This window comes from Clarias gariepinus, chromosome 7 (assembly GCF_024256425.1).
Source record: "Clarias gariepinus isolate MV-2021 ecotype Netherlands chromosome 7, CGAR_prim_01v2, whole genome shotgun sequence".
Classification (NCBI taxonomy): Eukaryota; Metazoa; Chordata; class Actinopteri; order Siluriformes; family Clariidae; genus Clarias; species Clarias gariepinus.
Window position 1 is genome coordinate 31573583 of NC_071106.1, and position 17219 is coordinate 31590801.

Genomic DNA, 17219 nt, shown 5'->3' on the forward strand with positions numbered 1-17219 from the left:
AGTTGCATTGATTGTGACTCCTAAGTGCAACACAAGGGAAAACCGACACACACACACACACACACCTTCCTGTGTGCAGCATTCCAGTCAGAAGGAGTGGCGAGGGAAAAGAGGGGGAAAAAGGCCTCGGTGCTCTTGGCACGAGCGGCCGCAATAAAGCCAAAAGCTGGCGCTCGGAAACAATCTGCAGCTTTGTGTGGGCCGCTGCAGGAGACCTCGCCAGCCGGCCGGCCGGCCGTTTATTACCCTCACACGCCCGTGTACACTCACTTCAGCTGTGTTTGCTAATCTGGACGAGGTGCTAATAGACTCCCAGGTTTCCAGCCTGAGTAGTTTTCTCGCACACTTAAATGCTTATTGTGGTCCTTTCTACTGATAATCCCCACCCGCAGGGTGATACAGAGAACAGAGACTGAGCCTCGCCTCTGCTTAAACAGATTTAAAAAAAAAGGGGGGGGGGGGGGGGCGGCGCTAGGTTTCCTTATATAGGATTTGTAGGCAGTTTTCACGTTAGGGCCCAGGATCGTTTCTGAGAACACTGGAAACAAAAGTCTGGTCTGTTTAGTTAGAACACAATCGCAACCGTGCCCGCCGGAAGAGGAGGAATCAAGCCAGTCGCAGATCAACATTTAGAAGGTTACCTTCCTCTGTCTCTTCTTCTTCTCTCGTTTAATGGCTCACAAACCAAGTAGATCCATAATGCCACCTGCCACATCGGAGAGTGTAAATGCACACGCGTATCCGAAAACGAAGAGCAAACATGACATGAATACTGATCATCAGTGGAGCGGGGAGAGGAGAGCAATTGTTCCTGGGCACGGTACAAATCCATCAATCATCAGCCTACTGTGAAAATGCTCTTATCTGAGTGAGAAACAGAACACGGCGCTAAACTACATGTGGCAGGCTGTGAAAAACCAGGCTGGATCATAAACGCAAAGGCCCTCATGTTGGGTTTTCATTAAAGGCACGCTAACCAGCTAATAAAGCCTTAACTCAAAGGAAGCCCGCCAATTTTATTCGATTTGTTTCAGCAGCACTCATGTTTATGTTAATGCTTGTATTTCTAACAGGATGTGAAGTATTAATAACTTTTAAAAGTATTTAACAAACACTGTAATGCCATGTAATATCTAATAAATGATATTATTGGTCTTGGATAATGTGGGGTATCTCCCATTCTGTATTAGAGCTGAAACAATAACGTATTAGAAAAAGGCCATTAAGAAAAACATTAATTACTCATCCTATGGGAACTATGCTATTGTTCAAAGTTATAATAAAATGAGACACAAAATGACCACAGACCAATCAGATCTAAATATTTAACCTTACTCTGGAATAATTGGTGAATGTTTAATCAGGTTCTAGTGCTTGAGAATGGACTTGATAATGACTGTAATTAATTAGCATTTTTGGGGGGGGTTTTCTACCCATAAAATAGAAACTTAAATGGCATCGCATTTCAGAAAATCCTTTACCAGTCCATCCTCCATGTTTCCAAAAATAAATAAATAAATAAAAGCTATTTCAACAAACAAATCTTAAAATCTTAAATTATTAAACCTTTGAAATCAAGCCAGCATCATTTAACAATTGCAAAAGCCTGTTTAGGCAGTGCCAATCACCTCACCCATCCATGCTAACAGCAGTTTTGCAGTTGAAACTGGAATGAGAAAACTAGATGAGGGTCGAGCTGAACACAAAGCACCAAGATCTTAGTCAAGCTTTGAGTGCTTGGAGAAAGCGGCACTCCTCTGCAAGCTTCTGAGACTCTGTACAGCTCGTAGTGATGAGTGGGAATATGTGGAGGCTATACAGAAGTGTGTGCATGCGTGTGTAAAAGAGAGCGAGAGAGTGTGTGAGTGGGTGGGTGGGCGAGTTGCTGAAGAACAGAAAAAAGTCGAGGCTCTACAGTTAAGACCACGGCGACGCTCTAAGCACTCGGGCCGACGCTTTCATGAAAGAAAGGAAGAAAGAAAGAATTGTGAAGCTTTAAATCGATACTCGGTAAAACAGCGCTGAAGCCATCTTGGACTGCAAGAAATATACATCACAAGAGGAACCAGGCATGTGCGTGTGTGATGCTTTGCAATTAAGGAATAAATTAATAAATCAAGCAAGCAATCAATATATCTGGAAACAATTAAATCGATGAATGAACAATAAATAATAAACTGAAAAACTAAAAAGAAACTGAAAGTAGTAAACAGGCAGAACATGAGACGAACGAAAAAAAGAAATCATAGTGTAATAACGCTATAAAAATAATATGTAATATTAATAATAATTCTTTTTTTTTTTTACTGGTATAAACCTAATGACCCCTAAAAAAAAAGAAAAATAAATCATCATAGATTATGATGAATGTAATCAGTCTCATCAAAATGTTTCTAGGTGTGGTATCTTACAAACTAATTAGGCCTCCACTGTAACATATTTATCTCCAGAATTTTTCTAAGGAAGTTTAGTTCCTCTCATGATGGTATCAAAAATATTTTAGTTTTGTGACAACACTACAAGACCGAAGATAAGCTCTCATGAATCAGACAAACCCCCAACACCAGCCATGTGACTCAGCTGAATTATGACTGAGACCACTCTCTACACTTTCCCAGTGCGTTCCCATGGTGAATAGCCGAGTTTAAGGGGTGAGTTAATAAGAAAAAGAGAAAAACCCTCACAAAACATTCCAAAGAAAATATCTAAGAATGTTCCACACGCCCACAACACACAGGAAATTCGTGCAATGTGATTCATTAGCTTGTTCGTTTCAGAAGCAGGGGCGCCCGTGGTGCTTCGCTGGGATTCGGTTGAGACGCCGTGTAACGAAATGAATTCATTAAAAAAGCGCAACATATCCATTAAATCCCTTAAGCCTGTTCTACACTGTTATTACAGCTGTTTTAAGATGATTACTTGTCATGCTGTACAACATGATCCCAATAAAATCTTGGATCAGGGCCATAATAGATATGTAAAAAAATATGGTACGTGTATCTCCGAGTCACATTATGTGATGAAGGTTCTCGAATTAAAAAAAAATCTTAACATAAACATTATCTTAATATAGACTAACAAACACTGTGGTGCACATTTGATGAAAGTATTGGCTCATGGTATAACACAAAAAAAGGTATGACAACATCTTCTAAAGTATGGGTATATGACACCTTTGATGAGCGACTGAAGTGGAAAACAGTCTTTCTGGACATGACCAACAATATCTGGACAGCAACAATATCAACACCACCATGAGCGTGAACTGCAGGAACAATCAAAAAGTGAACATAAGGTTATGTTGGTGTGCTAGCTCACAGTGCATCTCGGTGTAGTCGGTCTTTCTTGCAAACCCAAGCTTAGCAGCACATCTCTCTCGCTTTAGTTGTCTTGCTAAATTAGCTTACCTAGCTTAGCCTCAAATCTTGGTCTTTGAGCGTTTCCTTTCCTATTCAAATCAATTTGTTTATATATCGCTTTTAAAAAAAATGTCACAAAGCAGCTTTAAAGAATAAAAAGAAAAATCAGGCAAACGCATATGAAATGTGTGAGAAAATAAGTGTAAATCGAAATGAACAGCTTGTCCCTGATGAGTAAACCGAGGGCGACGACGGCAACGAAAAAGACCCTTAAGAATTGTTTGTGTTCTGTGATAACAGTGACAAAAGTGATGGTAAAATACAACAATGTGTTTCATTTGATAATTACAAACCTGTTGTAATCTTTACCACGCCGTGAGTAAAAGCCCGCTCTGAGCACCGACACAACAGACATGTTTTTTTTTTTTTTAATATACAAGTATGCGCCAAAATAAACAGTACTGAAATTATAATACGAACAATATCACCTTGTCATCTGTGAGTTTATTTTTCCTAAAAGAAACTAACATACAAATTATTAGCGTGCTGATTAACCACAGTATGCGTAATGCAAGTGTTCGAAGTGAGTGTTTATTTAGCGATACAGGAAGAGGGATTTTAAGTCCAGATTTCAAATGACTGCTAACCCAAATATTTGAAAATTTCAGCATTTTGAGTTGTGTCTTACTCCGCACCACAATCTTATTGGTGGCTTGTAGTCACGTAAAATAACAGTGTAACATACTGTTCGTGTAAGGTCTCTTCGCAGTGAACACGATTCAAGAGCTTGTCATCACGCTACATTTATCTCCTGCTTAGCTCCTTCAATAGTGTGCTGAAAAAGTCAGTGCTTAGTCCTTGGTCTCTGATCAGGAAAGCAAAGCTGTCCTGGACCATCCTCATCTTTATTTCTGCTCTGATTCATACCCCTTTAAGCGCTGCCTATCAAGTGGACATGGCCATTCTGATCTGACACCGCGGGGGCTGCTTGGCTGGGAGTGACTTGTGTGAAAGACTCGCTGTCCATTCATCATCGTTTCCTTCCTGTTTCACGTTGCTTGCCATCGAGGATTCTCCTCCGTGCTCTTTCGGCTTCCTCTGAGCAGCCCAACCCACACACCCCTCCCCATTTCCGTCCATGCTCTTCCAGAGAGGACCTTTAAATTGCACTGGCAGATTGATAGGAAACTCCTGATGAACACGGGGTTGTGAACAAGAAGTTCCCCTGGGATCGGCGATGGACTTGTTCCACTACTGTGCAGGCCAAAATATCTGAGCTCATTAAGCAAAGTACACACGGGGCAGTTTCCTAAGTGAGAATCAATTACTCTTTTCATATTCAGTTAAGTTTCGTCTCCATTTCCATGCCATTTCTACTTTACAGGATCCTAGCACAACACTCAAAAAAAACACACACAAAAAATCCAATCTGCTCGGTAAGCTTGCAGCAGCTAAGGCTATAACAAAGTTTTTAGACTTTAAGAGATCTTTGTGCTTCCTGGTTTGTCAGTAACAGGACAAACAGCATTTTTGCACCTCACTAAACGCAAGCCACGAAAAAGAAAAAAAAAGAAATTTTTGTGAGGCAACTACTGTTCATATTCGAACTGAAAGTCTCTGTTCACCTACAACAATAAATGCATAATACATATGGTGTGCTATTCATTAAAAAATATAGAATTATCAGTGTTAAAGGGGTCATCCAGCCCCAACTGATGTGTTTACATGACTTCTTAATCTTTGACAGACACCGTTATAAACCCTCTAGCGTTACGAAGGTAAGCATAATATAGTTTTCCGACTACGTACACAGTTTGAAACTAGACAATCACCTTAATGCATTGTTTATTATAAACGTGAGATTAGGAATTATATAGAAACGGATGTACATAGAGAAGACTACATAACCATGTTCTATGAGAGTGTAAGTTAACTTACACTTCGCATTCATCGTGATTATTAGAAGAGGCGATCTGCAAAGATTCATAGAAAAAGAAATTACACTCACCGCGCCTGGTAAAGATGAAGCAGGAACACGAAGCGTTGCTACAGATCCATTTTTTAGAAGCTGCTTCCTGGCAAAACCTGCTTTATATTGACCCACGTTTTTAAAGCAGTCTGGGGAAAAATTATTAGCGCAAACATGAACGCATTTAGGTAGATCGGCGGGGACTTTAGCTTCAAAAACAAAATTCAGCCACTGCGTCCTCAGCGGCTCAGATGTCGGTAGTGAATGACAACTGCTGTGTTCACTATTACACCCAACAACTGTACACCACACTCGCATTTTGCTCCAGCGTCGAAAAACAATGGTCGACAGCTTCTCACTCTTTGCTAAAACACCAGTGTCAATCAACTATAGTAGGAGCGGCCTCTGTCGGTGTGGCGTCACATTGACAGGCATTTGAGATTGGCCTGATTTCAGAAGGGGCATGTTATTTTAATAAATGAAAAGAAAATCACTGGGCGGCTCTTTATTATCGTAGAGTGGTTGTGTACACACTTTCCTAACACAGATTTCAGTCCAAACAGCTTGAAAAATGCATGTAGGCCCGTATGACTCCTTTAAACTGTTGTGGTCTATGTGGAATAAACTCATGACAGGACAAAAATGAAGGCATCTCAAAAATGTGTTGGTTGTTGCTCATAAGCAACCCTATGAGACGTTTGTGGATGTGAAACTCTAACGAGGTCATGGGAAAATTAAAACGCTGGTAAAGATTAAGTTGGTAAGTGTGGGCTTTTCACAATAAGACATCCTGAGTTGTTTGATGCTACGTGTTATGCATCTCGCATCTGAAAACAAAGCTTAATCGATGAGAGGAAAGCATCTGTTTTTCATCGGCGAGCTCCTGTCGGACAGGTTTCACTGGTTTGGGTGGCTAAGATGAAATAAGTGAAACAGCTGAACTTGAACAGGTGCAACTGCGGCTTCCTTTTACATCTGATAAACCTTTCTTTCATGGTGAGCCTATAAGAACGACTGGTTTGAAGCAGTACAGGCACAAATAGCTGATGAACAGGACATTATATCTTTGGTGATCATTTACTTTGGTGTCCCTACAGTAAGCGCGCAGGACAGTCAGTTAGGTGGCATGCGCCAATGCAAATACAGCTCTGGTTAATGTGTAATTAACAGTTGGGTTAAATTTTACACACAAACAGCAAATAGCTGCTGCTTACAATCTATTATGGTTATACAGAACTGGGGAAACCCTTTTACGGTCACATTTTCTACACATAACACTTGGAAACTACTACGACTCATGTATCATGTGTTTCCAACCACAATTAAAGATTTCAACTCTGATTACATCAGAAAAAAACTACAAGAGGACACTGTATTAAAAATTTTCAATCCAATTCCACCGAAATTTGCTGTGCAGTTACAGAAAAAAACATTACTATTTTTTTCGTCTGCTCCCATCAAGGGGTTGCCACAGCGGACCATCTGCTCTACATATGATACAACCGCATACGGCTGCCCTTCCTGAAGCAACCCTCCCATTCGGTTTGGACTTGGCAGGACTGGCACTAAGGATCCCCAGCATCCAGTGACTAGATTTTGGGCAATGGCTGGTAATCAAACCAAATTTAAACCTTTTTTAAAGAATTTTACAATAGCCAACAACAGAAAAAGAGTTCTCCTCGTCGTCATTCAAATCACATTTCGTGTCTCATCACTAAAACTCACAGGTTTTTATACTTTTTTACCGATTTTGTTAAATTTCTTCCCTAAAGAAAGTCGCCCACCGAGGCGATGTCTGAAAGTAGCAGAAACAAAAACGTTTCTTTAAAGTAAAAATCTTCTCTTGTCTGCTTGTAGAGACGACTCATGGGTCTATAAGTCATAGGACATATGGTGCGTGCAGTATGGATTACTAAAAGCTTGAGGAAGTCAAATAAGGACAATAAAATGTTTCTAGTGTGATAAATCTTTCAAACCTGTGGTCTAAGATTCTGTCTATGAGGAAAAAAACTCAGTCAGTCAGTTTCTCTCTGTCTCTCTCTCTTTCTCTTAGGAAGAAACTCCTGGTCTGTGCACTCTGTGGCGAGCGCGCCTATTCAACATCTGTGTTTATCCTCCGGCTAAAACCAAACAGGCTATATTTACTTCGGTCTAACAGGCCAGGGAGACTGAGGGACAGAGAGACGCAGATCTCTGCCTTTAAAGATGCCTGATGGAAAAATGCTGCCTCTATTGCTAGCTATGTAGAATGGAGTTGAAATAAGTATTTTATAAAGTGTAATTGCTTTCTGGCTTTGTGTTTAGTGATTTTTGCTAAATTGGTGAACTTAAAGTAAGAAAAGCGACCACGAGGGAGAAAGAAAAACCAAACACTGTGCCTGATACTTACGCTAAACCTTATCTGGTGATGGCAGGAAGAATGCTGCGATGTCCTACGTGCTAGTGTCCGAAAATGTCAGAGAGGCTTATTTAGAAATCAATAAGCAATAAGAGTTATGGCTATAGCTTTTAGAGCCCTTAGTGATGCTTTAAATTATAAGCAGTGTACACTACTAAAGAGTACTGAATCATTATTTCCAATTCTAGGATTTAACTAAATGATAAATATATATTAATAGGGTATGTGTCTGAAAACTAGTCATCGCTTCTTAAAGAAATAATCAGGGTCAATTTAAACGATTGATGTGCATGTAAGAGTTTAGCTGTGTGTATTGATGATGAACCCCTGCTGTCGATATTTCAGGATAAGTTACTGTCACAGATTCTAAATCTAGTAACAGCAAAATTACTAGAAATTGGAAATGTCCGTTTTCCAGTGTAGGGGTTTGAAAATTTACTATATGATAAAATAAATAAATCAATAAACTAAAAACGTAAAAAAACTTTGTGTGTTCCATGGTTCTGTATTTTGTTGCACTCTGTACAGGCACTTTTCCTCACGCAGGAAGTCTAATAAACGGAAATGACACTTCTTTTTTTTTTTTTTTTAATAAATGAGTCAAGATACCCGACCTCAAACTTTATTCCTTTATTGCGCCTATGAATCACTCTTATATTCTTCTGAGATATCGTATCTGTTCGTTAAACCGAATTATAAAGCAGCATGTGACTGTGAGATCAACAGGTCGTCTTAAAACCCAAAATCACAAGCGCGAGGACTGTTTTTAACACACCCTCGTCAACTTCCCCCCACCATTATGCACTGAGCGATCCCGGACGTTACGATACTCCATTAGTCTGTGTGAGCTAACGGATTGAGTCAACATCACGGCGGTCTTTTGTTTGTTCAGTGTTCAAAGGAAACGGACCATGGAAATCAACACAGATATCTGTTTAACCTTATTGTTCTTTACGTCAAGAGCATAAATGCATCCAGACAGAAAAATCCGCTAGACCATTCTCTGCTTGCACAATTAAGATTATTTATTTATTTGTTTGTTTGTTCTACACACTTCCTAAGTAAAAGCTCCAGTCCCATGTTTTAGCCTGCTTTCATTCTGTAAGATCTCTGTACCCTACTGATCAGCATACCATGCTTGGTTCCAGTTGTAAATGTGCTCTTAAGTACGGTATGGTACGGTGTACTCAGGTACAGTTCAAATTAGGTATGCAAGCTAACCGTACCAAAGCACAGAAACCAAGGTTTAGAATGAACAACCAATAATGCCTCCACATTATACCCGTTTTCTCTGAAATTTTACATGCATTACACATGTATTGTTTTTTGTATAACAACATGGTTTGCAACATTTCATTCCTCACAACAGATAGAAAGTTAGTTTGCTAGTCCATTAATACAGCCAAAAAAAGGGGGTGGGGGTCGGGGGCACCACATATTAGCAACTGTAACAAAAAAACAAGCATCAAACACCTGAAAGCAATTATTCATATTAACCTACTGCATTCAAATTCTCACAAACTGACACTGTATCCTTGTAATGTAATTTCCTTCAGGAGCAACGAAGTGGACTAAGCGACAAGAGGAAATCGCGTCACAAGCCGAAGATAAAGATAACTCAAAACCTTCAAGGTTAAACCAGGTGTTACACATGCTCATGTAAAATTCATAATGATGCCAGAGAATCATCTGTTAGGTTTCGATAATAGAGTCACCTGTTTGTTAAGAATTACACATGAAAATGCGCATGTTGTGACTTCTATCTGCAGACGGTCTCTTCAAAATCATTCTTCTTGACACTATTATCAAAGCTTATCCAATTACTCTCAAAAGAGGACACGTCATGGAAACCTCATATTTTCATATTTACCAGGATATTTCCTGCATGCTGTGTTACTGATCTAACTATCTATTGATCTAACACATGCCAACGTCACAAATCACAGACACACACCCCAGATCCACCACAATGCAGACCAAGATAAAGATTTTAAAAAAAAGGATAGATAGCTTACAGGCATCCATGAGAGTTTGTGCTTCATGTCCAGTGTCTGGGAAGCTTTCTGCCCAAATCCCTATTACAGTTGATGTTGAAAGTTTACATACACCTTTGCCAAATACAATTACACTCAGTTTTTCAGAATTCTTGCCATTTAATTCAAGAAAACATTCCCTACCTTGTGTCAGTTAGAATCATTAAGAATGCGAAATGTCAGAGCAAAAGATTTATTTCAGCTTTTATTTCTTCCATCACATTCCCAGTGGGACAGACATTTACGTACAGTTAGTATTTGCTAATACTGCCTTTAAATTGTTTAACTTGGGTCAAATGTTTCTGGTAGCCTTCCAGAAGCTTCTTACAATAAGCTGCTGGAATTTTAGCCCATTTCTTGCCTGACAGAAATGGTGTAACTCAGTCAGGTTTTTAGACCTCTTCATGGCACACACTTTTTCAGTTCTGCTCACAGGTTTCCTATTAGATTTAGGCGAGGGATTTGTGATGGCCACTCCAGTACATTTTTACACAATTTTGGAAGTATACCCGAGGTCACTAATCATTTGAAAGATGCATTTGCGACCAAATTTTAACTTGATGGCTGATGTCATGAAATGTTGCTTCAACATACCCACATGATGCCATCTATTCTGAAGTGCACCTTAACCCGCCCTAAGTGTATGTGAACTTCTGACTTCAACCGTATGTCATTAAAATGATTTTATTAAAATCTAAGATGTATCCAGATGCTCAGAATATCAGTTTTTATTTTCTTTTTTTGTCTCAATCCAACAATAGTTACATTAAGCACAAATCCAGTCACTCCTGCAGCAAAGCACCCACACAACATGATGCTGCCACCCCTGTGCTTCACATGAGGGTGGTGTTGGTCGCCTTGCAATCCTCTCCTTTTTCCTCCAAACTGTCATTATGGCCAAATATTTAAAATCTTGTTTCATTAGACCATTTTTCCCCGATGTGCAGCTGTAAACTGTAGAATGGCTTTTTTATGAGTGTTGGAGCAATGGTTACTTCCTTGTTGAGAGGCCTTTCATGATCTGCTGATATTGATTACTGTGGATATAGATACTTTTGTACCATTTTTTCTTAGGTCCTGGCTCATTTCTTTTGATTTTTACATGATGTCTAAAGAGTTTGAGGGAACGCATTGAATACATCCACAGGTACTCCTCCAAATGACTCAAGTGATGCCAATGAGGCTATTTTTGGGAAGGGGGTTGTGTCTACTGTTTTTGTGTCAGTATAAGAACTTTCGGCTTGCACCAAGGACGGCAACTAATTTAGTTCCACTTGTGTAGTGACAAAGATTCTATTCTATTTGATCAAAATCTTCTAAAACCAGGACATCATTGTCAACTGAGTGTAAGTAAACTTCTGACCCACTGGATTTATGGTATTGTAAAATAATGTCAATCTGTAAACAATTGTTGGGGGGGAAATGACTTGTGTCCTGTATAAAGTAGATGTCCTAACCCGCCCCAAGTGTATGTGAACTTCTGACTTCAACCGTATGTCATTAAAATGATTTTATTAAAATCTAAGATGTATCCAGATGCTCAGAATATCAGTTTTTATTTTCTTTTTTTGTCTCAATCCAACAATAGTTACATTAAGCACAAATCCAAAACCAGAAGTATATCTAAAACGTTCATCATAATCAGGACATTTTCCAGCTATGCACGAAGTCATAGTAAAGAATATAAAGCAGAAACAAGGCACCACAGCAGGTACAGAATACCCATAATGCAGTCGCATGTTTGTATGGAAATAGGGAGTAGGCCACCAGGGCAGGTGAGGGAACACACAAACTCTAGCACGCTTTAATGTTCGTGCGCATGCGCAGTACGTCACCAGGAACGACCCACGGTTTATACGCGAACATTTCTTTTATATGGTATCTATCTCTAATGTAAAGTTATGCAGTGTGTATGTTTATTACAACCACCGTGTAAAAAACACACACGTGAAAAAAAGAGAAAAAGGAAAGAAATCAATTCAGATGTAGGCTTAACCAGAATTCCTAATGGCTGTGTTAGTTACCCCCGGTGTAAATGGGCAACCCTGGTTAGGGAATACCGAGTTTTCCAACCGACATAGCGCACATGTCCAGAGGAGACTGCTGTGGGAACAGTAAGCTAAGCGAGATAGTATGAAATTAGCACCAGGGCTAACCGGTAGCGTTCACCTTCGCTAGTGTTTACTCGTCACTTAGCATTTGTTGATTGAAACACTTAAGTGAACATCGCAGAATTCGTTTTAAAAGCAGCGTTTCTTACCTCTGGCGTTCCGCTCGAACCGGGAAAGAGTTAAATTCCGTCGGGAGTCGGGAATCTTCTTTAGTATGATTCAGAATCCAGAATGTAAAGTGTCGTTTCTCGGCCAGCACTGAGGTGTAAACGGCTCCTCTCCCGGCGCTCGCGCTCTCCCACTCTCTCTCTCTCTCGCTCTCTTCCCAGCTAACCGAAACCGCACGCGTGCACACGCACATAGGGCCATTGCGCATGCGCACGCCAAAACGCTAAGGAAAAATAAATTACCGTGCATATCTTCCTTATCAAATGAAATGACGTTTGTATTGTTGATATAGGGTTTATTTACCTGAAGAAAGTGGATGCTTGTGAGAAACATTCTTTAAAGCAAGCTCTGTAACGTGAAATAACAATTACATTTGCTACTCTTTTTTTTTTATTAAGTCTGCAGATTATTTTTCACAGTTTGCTCAGGAAATAGGCTAAAAAACATAACAATCCACACTTCTTCATGTTACTGTTTCTAGTTTGTATTAGTGAGACCCTCAAAGTTTAAGTGTATGAAGAATCATCATCGTCATTATTATATCCTTCTTTTTAAATAATAACCTATATATAAAGTATGTTGTTAGTCTTTCAGCTGGGGTCGCCACAGCAGACCATTTGATCTCTACACAACTTGGCACAGGTTTTCTACACAACTTGGCACAGGTTTTGGCCCTTCCTGACGCAACACCCCCCTATTATCTGGCCTTGGTGTTTGGGAATTGGGAGGGAGTTGAACCCAGGCTTTCCACCTGGCAGATGAGAAACCTACCACTGAGCCACCAATCCCCTAAATAGCAATCTCTATACAGTATATAAAACTTTTAAGTCACAATGTGAGCTTTTCACAGGCTTTCCTCGTGACTACAAAAGTATGCACTGTCGTCTGTGATGAAAACAGGCGCATCAGGCCGAGCTCCTAGCTACTGAAACCCGAATCAGACTATAGAGCATCTACTGCGACAGCACATATGACAGGCAGAAGTAAGGCCTGGCGTAAACATTGGAACAGTGTAAGGAGCGGCAGCAAGTTGACCGCACAACAGGCGTGGTGCAGGTGTTCCTCACTGAATAACACGGTAGTTTGCGTCATCATCAACTTTTATGTCATACTATGACATATGACTAAAACCACAGATCAGACTGCAGAGCATCTACAGAGACAGCGCGCACGGCAGGCAGGAGTAAGGGCTGCCGAAACATTGGAGCAGCATGAGGAGGGACAGCGAGTTGACCACACATTCCATTCGCAGATAATGGTGGCACGCAGGCGTCAGGATCTGCACGCAGATGGAGCAACGGGTATTTTGTAATCGTCATCATCATCGTCATTATCCTTCTTCTTCTTCCTAATAAAAGTAATAATAATGTATGACAAAATAGCAGGCCTGTATAACACAAGTTACCACACTGTTAGGTTAGCATAAAGAAAAAGAATTTAGTAGTATAAACACCACAACAAACAACATTAATTACCATAGTATTACTATGGTATAACAGCACTATAATTAGTATTAGTAATGACTAAATAATAATAATAATAATAATAATAATAATAATAATAAAGAATATAAAGGAATTATAATAAAGGACATATTTATTTCTTTATTTTAGAACTTAAGTACTTGTGGTAACCTATTGTTTTATTCCATTCAGCCATATTACTTCTTTTTACATTAACTAAATATTAGTTCCCATATTTAATAATAAACCTTTATGTATTACTTTTGCTTTAGAGTAATGCACTAGTGTCACTTGAATTTGCTCATTCCAATGAGATTTAGCTGATTAATTCCATCCTGAATGTGACTTGTTCAACAGCAAAGTGCTCTGTGGTGGTGTACAGTGCCACCTAGCGGTGCAGGATTGAAGTGATTCTCTCAGAAATGAAATGACTGGGGTGTCATGTTACATAAGATCATTACAAAATGGTATTATAAGCCAGTAGAGTTTCACAATGTTATGTGTATTTGATTTAGTTTGTCTGTGTGTGTGTGTGTGTGTGTGTGTGTGTGTGTGTGTGTGTGTGTGCACGCATGCAGTGAAAAGTACTGTATATTAACATGTAGTTTGTCTTTCTAAGAACAATGAAAATGGTTTAATCTTAGAATGGGCATATCCTTTACCACAATCACTCCTAAAGCTGTTAGGCTTTTACTAAATATCTTTATTTCTCATTTTTATTGTGGCTTCCTTTATTATGCATGGAGATATTTTTAGTATTATGCTCTTAAGTGGGGATTATAAACTTTAGGATGTGCTTTTATAGGAAAATTATCACCTCCTGGTCCTGTTACCACCCAGAGTTAATTGTTTTTCTATACGACCAAGATACAAAGTGTTCTCTACTTTTCATACAGCATCATAAAAGTTACAATAGTATACAACATCTTATGAATTGGCCCCTCTCATCAAATACATTATAAGTTCGAAATTGTTTTTTATCACATGCTTCGGTTCTCTCTCTTCTTTTCTTTGTTAAATAACAGAATATAAAAAATCTGTCTTTTAATAGTCTTAGGGACTTGTCAATTAGCTGTTACTATAGAAAGTAACATCCTATAGTAGCTCTGATTTGCCTAACAGGAGCCCTCCCACTGTCGTTTCTTACATGAATTACTGTGTAGCTCTGCTGTTTCAGGCCCAGAAGGAATTGTTGCAGGCTGAGATTCAGCTTTGTAGGTGCAAGCGTAAGCCAGATGTGTTTTGCTGAATGTTTGGGATATTCTTGCCTGCTTCAGCAGCCATATCTTCATTATCTTGTAATATCTTTTACTTCATTCCCCTAAGGCAGGTGCTGCACCGAGCCCTATCTGATGACCTACCTCCAAAAGGATGCTATGGCATTTTTCTCTCACTCTTCCATCTACTACGACTTGGGTCTTGTCCCAGGGCTGTTCTTGAAACATGAAGAGGCAACACCAGAACCAGTAATATTTTTCAGTCCCACATTGATTTACATAGGCAGCAAACAAAAGCTTTATATTACAATAGGTCATTCTGTGAGTCTGCCTCATGCATCATAATCATGTTGTAGGAAAGTAGCAGAAAAGCAAAAGAAAGTAAATTAATAGCAGGTTAGAATTATTGGATTATAATTTGATTTGTTGTTTACTGTTTTAAGTTTTAGGTCCAAGATTTTATATTTAACACAGATTGTTCAAACTGAGCTAGAGCTACAAAAGAGACACAGATTTAGAAATAAAGCATATGCAAAAATTATGCATCGATTTTAGCATTTATAACATTAGTGTGAAGTCATTATGTAGCCGCATTAAGGTCTACTATATTTAACCAGAAATGAATGTCATGTGACTCTGCTAGGAAACAAAAGTAATCCACATTGGAAACAGCTGAGAGGACGGCAGACTTTGTCTCAGGTGGATCTCCTTCAGGGGAAAGGGGAAAGGTATGCATGCAATAGCTGAGATATTTATTGATCCAAAAGAGCCAAAACTGAAGCAGCTGGCACATTGTGTTGTGTAGCAGGTCTACAGTATTAGGGATGAAGAGACTTTACTAACTTGCTTATAAAAATTTCACCAAAAAAGAGAGAAAAAACCCCAGTTAGGATTGAAATACTGTATGTCACTCACTCACTCACTCACTTACTCACCATCACGCTTTATCCTGTATTTAGGGTCGCGGGGACCTGGAGCCTATCCCAGGAGGCTTAGGGCACGAGGCGGGGTACACCCTGGACAGGGTCACACACTACGGGCAATTTGAGAACGGCAATTAGCCTAACTTACATATTTTTGGACTGTGGGAGGAAACCGGAGTACCCGGAGGAAACGGATTGAAATATGTGCATATTTTATATCATGTCTACGGTGACTTTTTTTGGGTGAAGTCTTTAAGGTTTAAGGTTTTTAAAGCCATCATTTAATAGACTAGGTGTCTTTGCATCATAACAAAACACGTTCACAGAATGTTATATTAATTAATAGATAGATAGATAGATAGATAGATAGATAGATAGATAGATAGATAGATAGATATAGTTCAAAGTAGACAACAAATATAGTTGCCTATTAATTTTCTCACTGACTATTATTACATTTGCATTCAGTATCCAACAAATCAGAAGTGCCAATTTCTCAGAAACAGTTCACACTGGAGTTGAATTAAAGAACAGTGGAGATGCTAAATATATATAAATTTAAAAGAAATTAAGCATCCCCCATCTTTTGCAAGTAAAACATGTATTATGTATATGAACATATAAAGGATTTATATATTTTTTACTATAATAATTATTATTATTATCAGTGGTATTAATAATATTGTTGATTTTTAAGTTGCTAGAATAATAATAATAATTTCATATTATTATTATTATTATTAATAATTTTTATTATCCCTTGTTAACTACATATATCCTTTTTTTTTTATTTACTTTTTTCATATTCTATGAGTGCTCTATATATAATATAGTATATTTAAAGATAAAAAATTATTAAAGCACATTAGTGTAAGAGAATTACACAATCCAATATAGAAGAATTACTACATTACTACAGAATCACTGAACGGAGAAATTTTTTTTTGTTTTGTTTTATGTATTTGTATATCATGGTTTAGAATGCAACCTAGTTATATTTTACTTTATAATATAAGATTGACACATATCAGCCACCCCCTCTTTTTTTCTTTTTTTTAACCCAGTTCAATACCATACCATTCCTCCCCCCGCCCCCCTAAAAAATAATGGGTCAGTCCCTGTGGGATCAGCATTAAAGGAGAGAAAGAAGAAAGAAGGGCAATTGTCATTATCTATTCTTATCTATATTTCATTGGTTTTATTGTCAGGCTACTAAATATTAACACTTGTATAAATAAATGACTGTGAACAGTCATTTAGGAGGCATGAACAATAAACATTGCAAAATATAATGATTGTATGATGTCTGAAATGTCCCTGTCTTAGCCAAATATGAAGTTAAAGCAGGTATTAGTCAAAATTTTCATCCCTCAGACATTTTTTAATTTTGGCAAGGTAAATTATTGTGACAGAGTTAAATGTGGAAAGCTTATTAGTATATGGCCCAAAAGACACCTGTCTCAGACAAACATCCATCAATGTTAGCAGTTCAAAATGTGAGAAGATAATTTGGTTACTGAAACCAAGAAAATATTAAAGAAAATCCTACAGACACATCTGATCTTTATTTGGGTTTTA

At 38.6% G+C, this 17219-nt stretch overlaps 1 protein-coding gene across 4 annotated transcripts in view; it reads right to left on the reverse strand.

Moving 5' to 3' along the window:
• Window positions 1-12165, reverse strand: part of sipa1l3 (signal-induced proliferation-associated 1 like 3) — a 95623-nt gene extending 83458 nt beyond the window's left edge. For all 4 annotated transcript variants that reach the window (XM_053500199.1, XM_053500198.1, XM_053500201.1 and 1 more), the window contains exon 1: window positions 12020-12165. The gene's annotated coding sequence lies outside the window, so the exon portion shown is untranslated. The remainder of the gene's footprint in view (window positions 1-12019) is intronic.
• Between the last annotated feature and the right edge of the window lie 5054 nt (window positions 12166-17219).